Below are 5,762 nucleotides of genomic sequence, written 5' to 3' on the forward strand. Positions count from 1 at the left end.
GGAAGAAGAAAAGGCAAAAGATGAGGAGGAGAAGAAGAAGAAGAAAGGAGACAAATGGTAGCAATATGACCAAGGGTACAATTGTCCTCGCACTATTGATAAGAATAAGACAAAAATATTAAGGCACAAAATGAGGACAAAATAGTAAATAAACAATTGGGTGAATAGTTTATAAGTTCAAGGCTTTATAAGTGTTATGATGTGATAGATAATCCCAACTATTAACCTATCCTTCCCAAAACCGTCTTAGTTTTTTTATTAACCTCATTAACAGTTAAAGTAAATACGGTGTCGTAATTTATTGGTCTAATATTGTTTTTTACTTTTTAACTTTCTCTCCTCCTCTTCTCCAGCATGCCAACAACTGAAATCATGACTTTGCTTGATTGGTCACCAACTCACCCTTATCTAATTTTAATTTTAATTTTACATAAAAGCGTTTGATTTTCGTCTTCTTTGGATTCTTCTTCTCCAACTTGATTTGAATAACGATCTTCATTTGTACTATTCTTGTAGGATCCAATTTGCGGTAATAACTATTTAGAGGGCTAATCTCCCCCTCCTATTATATGGTTTATATTCTTGGCCGTTGTAGGTCGAAAATAGTCTTCCTTTTTTCCATAAATTAGACTATTTTCGACCTTTTTCTTCGTTTGATTCAGCTATTGTTTTTTAAATTCAATAAATTTTCAGAATAGGCCCCCCTGTGGTGGAGTTAGTTTTAGTATTTTTTGTTTGTCATTTCCTTGTAGTGGATTTAAGTAGAATTGGTTTGTTGGTAACGTTTTATGGGGATCGCAACATATATCATTTTTTCGAGTACATGCATTTAGATGAATCGAGTGGAAATCCTCCTCGCGACTAGAACAAATTGTTATACCCTCTCTGTAACAGCCCACCCTTAACGAGCTGCTTGCTAGTTACAAATTAAATCCTGCTAAACAAACTTTAACTCTTCAAACAACTTCAAAGATTTAATCACGGGCTTAGCCTATCTCAAAGACACTAATTAAAACTCTTAAACTTAATTAATTATTAAAAAAAATAAAATTTGGCAGCTATTCCCTTAAATATGGACAACCTAAAACATTTCTTAGGAAATTACGTCAGATTTTCTTTCACCAGCTTCAATTACAACATTCCAACATATAACATTTCCCAAAACAACATCGGGGGTGTCACTGTGACCGCCCACACTTAATGAGATACTTCTAATCTCACTTAAACTTGAACCAAACAACTTGACTTAACTACAACTCTAACACGGATATGTAATCCATAAATAATAAACTACAATTAACCCCGCTATACAATCTGAACTCCTCCAACAACTTTAAAGGATCAATCACAAGCTTAATCAACAACAATGACCCAAAAAGATTACCTAGGGACAATAAATTACAACCAACTTAATAATAAGTTGAGAAAGCTTCGGTTACGACTTTGATAACTAAAATCATCTTCTTAAAAAATTATCTGGATTCAGTTGCACCTTGAAATTAAATAACCATTAAGCATCTTCTAGCCGATAACTTATTCATGATCTTCATAGTCCTGCAAAATACAACTCTGCCCCCACCAGGACAGGTTCATTGAACAAAATCAGCGGAAATCTGAGTACACACATCCAACCTAAAATACATTTGATAGGTGGCTCAAAATAGTTTTAGTTTTCGTTTTGAAAATCAATTTTTCTTATAAGCACACTTGAAAACATTACTTAATAAAACAATATAATTTCGTTGAAATCTATTTCATCAAATCCTTATTATTTAGCAAACGTTTGGAAAACAATATAATAAAGTTTTATTCGCAATAGCTCCAGACCTTACTTATCATCGCACAGAATTTCTAAATTCACAATTACTTCAATAATAAAGCTTGCAATTTAAGATTCATCTAATTAATCCCACCATACCGTTAATCATTTCCAACCATAACCTTACTCGACAATTACTCATAACCATGCATGTACCAAGTATTTCTCTAAAAGTAAACTTCCCCAAGCCATCATTTATACCGCAAGGTGAAGCTCAAAATATATATCCATTTACAACTCAATGGAAACTCATTCGCACAATATTGCCAAAGACATATAATTCTCTTCATAAAGTTCTCATGACACAGATCAAACTCACAATACATGTTCGACATGATTTCATAATTCAATGCAAGAATAGATAACTTAATTCAACATAATAGCTTACACAGTCGCAACATATTAGCTTACTGTTGGGGAAAGTGAACACGAATAGAGAGGGGTTATTCAACCAACTGTCTCTATTTGGTGGGGGTCGTCACCCTTCTAATCGATAAGCATACGCTTGCAAGACTTAACTAGGACATGTCCCTAATTACGGGTCTATCCCGCCTCTACGAGTCTACTTTTGTAGCACTCGCTTTACGGCCAAGCCGCTTTAACGGGTCTATCCCGCCGAACTACGGGTCTATCCCGCTTCAACGAGTCTACTTTTGTAGCACTCGCTTTAAATGTTTTTCATTACCGAAGCATGTGAGCACTACGGCACACATACTCGGCTACTTTCCCCTACTTAAGCATTTTATCATCAATATATGCAATTTCGTTCTCAAAATATCATTTGCATTCCCTTACTCATGTACTAGCTTCATTCTCAATATATTTCAACTCAATTCCTATTCAGAATAATTCCTTAACCCAATTATATAAATATCAATCTCAAAACTTGCTGACACTTTCTCTTACACTTAATCAAACTGTAACGATATAATTAAAATTTGGACACTCTTCTTAACTACTCCCTTTTAACTTAGAACCACTCCTTATCATTGATTAATAATTGACTGCTAGTGAGTGATACTCATTTATGATCCCAAGGCTATCAATAGGTTATACTTTCCTCGAATCCGAATTCATCATTTAATAGCTTAGGGTGCCTGAAATGTATTTTATAAACATTTACATAAAACATAATTACTCAAACATAATCTTTATTATTCATTGAAAAGTCCTCTCGATAGATTTCAAACCATTAGGTTACAAAAGTATGAAAACTTGATTATTTACTTTAAAGTGTATTGTTATTCTATATAATAAACTCTTTTAAAAACTTGATAATGATTTACTTATTTAAAAACTATTGGTATTTAAAGAACTTAAAACAAAGCTGAAAAAACTTTAGTATAATAGTTCCAACTCTTAAGTTCATTAAACACTTTAATATTGTTCAAGCTAGTTTAAGTTCCATAGTTCGTAGTTTTAGGAAAAACATGCGACTTTTTAGGAAATTCTAAAGTAAATATGGCTTGTCAGGAATGATTATAAACCCTTGAAACGAATCATTGAAGAATCATTGAAAACTCAGTTTGTTTTTATACTTAAGGTAATTTAAAGATTCTCATTTACTACATTAAAAGAATTCTTAATTTACAGTTCACGATTTTCAGAATACGTTTGACTTTTGGAAAACTCAAAATAGATGTGGTTTTATAAAGTAAATAATAAAACTCCTTCTGAAGAATATCGCCCTAAAGAAATAGGTTTGTCTTTCTAAAAAGGAATTAGAAATAGTTTCGTACTCAAAATAATTTTTCCTTCCAAATCCAACATTTTAATTTTCTTCATTATTAATTTGTGGTTAATAGACAACGACCCATATTAAGACTTGATGCAACTTCACGACCTCTTGAGTTCAACCTCCACTTACATTAACCATCAGCATCTCTATTCATGATCTTCTTATTTTCTTGACTCTTTCATAAACCTTTTAACTCATTTGCATACCTCATTACTAACCTTGATTCTAACTTATTCCCAAATTCAACCTCAAGAACTCTCGAGCAACTCAACTATCTAATCACACAACCTTTCAACTTAAACCATCACTCAAATTCCTGATCAACACCAATATTCATTCAAAAGTATAAAGATTCCTAAAATATTACCATTCAATTTGTAAAGCATAATTCAACACGGAATACGCATTTCAATTTGCCAAAACGCATTTCAATTTGCAAAACGCATTTCAATTTGCAAAACGCATTTCAATTTGCAAAGAACAAATCAATTTGTAAATACAATTCAGTTTTGCAAAACACAATTTAATTCGCAAACTAACATTCAATTCGCAAAACGACATTCAATCTATACATATATATATACATGATACTTAAACACAAGATATATTTTCAAACATTGAAGTTGGTTGGACGATGTGTACCTCGAACCGCCACACATAAATCCCAAGCCTCATTCGATCATCATTCTTCGATTAACTCCATGATCCAAATCTCTTTAACCCTTCTCCAATCATTTACCTCAACAAGAAATACTTGAGTTAATAAACTACTCACTAGAATCAACTAGAACTTTATGAACTCTTTAGAATCTTGAATGATTTTCGAAATCATAGTTTTGAAATTAACATGACACATATACTTCAAAAGGCCGATTTGGGCTGCTGGACATGGATTATGATTGAAACTATAATTACAATATTTATTTGATTTATAAAATCGATTTAGAAAACTCAATCATATTTATATATTAGAACCCTTCTTTGCTTCAAGAAACAGTTAATTCAAAATCATATTTATATATTAGAACCCTTCTTTGCTTCAAGAACCCTTCTTTGCTCCGAATTACTCATTTATACTATCAAAATCAGTTAATTCAAAATTCAAAATCATTTTAATGTAACCAAAATAATAATTCAATAATAAATTATATTCTCATAGTTGTAACAGTTGAACATGATAAACTTAAAATTAGATGGAATAAGGTTTGGTTTTGAGTTGTACCCTTGAGAGAAAAAGGAAGCACGAAGTAGCAACAACAACAAGGCAATGACCAACGACAACAACCACACCATGAAGTTGAAAGGAAGATGGAGAAGAGAGGCCGGCGCCGGAGAGGGCGACGCACCACCACCAAAGCAGAGGAGTCAACATCGAAGAGGGCAGCAGCCACGACACACCACCACAACCAGAGGAGAGAGAACAAAATCTTAAGTTAGGGTTTGGAATTTTCCCAATTCAATAAAACTCAAATCAATTAACAACAAGATTAAAGAGATTACCCAATTGAGGGATGGAATATCGACGATGACCATTCAAGGCTACCACTGGCGGTGGAATTGCGCAAGGTCGAGAGGAGGAGGAGAGACGAGAGAGAGGGTTAGCAGCGAAGTAATGCAAAAATCAACAACAACCACAACAACACCGGTGGCAACCGGCGAGGAACAGAAGCTAGGGGAGAAGTGGCGCGGTGGTAGAGGTGGTTGGTGCAGCGGAGTGATGGAGAGGAGGAGAGCCGAGTGAAGGGGGGAGGAGCACGAGTAAGAGGAGAGAGAAAAAGAGTTAGGGATTTTATTTCTATTTCTTTCTATTCCAAGCCCATGGTTTTGAAAGCATTGTTGGTTTTTGTTGGATGACTCATCACCTAATAAAGGAAATGGGACATTAGGCAAGAGAGTATTCATTTAGCTTAATTCAACTTTAATAAGTTTAAATTATTAATTTGGAAAATATCCCTTTAACTAATTAAATTAACAAAAATAAGAAAAATATATTATCATTAATTTGATTTAAAATAGAAATCTTAATTCCATTAAAATTATTGAGTTTAAATAAATTAATTTAAATTTAACAAAATATAAACTCATAAAACAAATAAATTTTTCAAAAACTTATCCCAAGGTAAAACACGAGAATAAATTCGAAAACTAGCTTAGATATACTAATGAAAATCTCAAATTCATTCACCATTTTAACAAAATTTCAAG

General features: G+C 32.9%; 1 long non-coding RNA gene across 1 annotated transcript; it reads right to left on the reverse strand.

Moving 5' to 3' along the window:
* Positions 1-1,474: 1,474 nt before the first annotated feature.
* On the reverse strand, positions 1,475-4,934 carry LOC110791174 (uncharacterized). Its single transcript, XR_002534029.2, has 3 exons — positions 4,780-4,934; positions 4,200-4,296; positions 1,475-1,569 (listed from the first exon to the last, which is right to left on the reverse strand). It is a non-coding gene; the product is annotated as an uncharacterized lncRNA (long non-coding RNA).
* Between the last annotated feature and the right edge of the window lie 828 nt (positions 4,935-5,762).

Source organism: Spinacia oleracea, chromosome 3, assembly GCF_020520425.1.
Source record: "Spinacia oleracea cultivar Varoflay chromosome 3, BTI_SOV_V1, whole genome shotgun sequence".
Classification (NCBI taxonomy): Eukaryota; Viridiplantae; Streptophyta; class Magnoliopsida; order Caryophyllales; family Amaranthaceae; genus Spinacia; species Spinacia oleracea.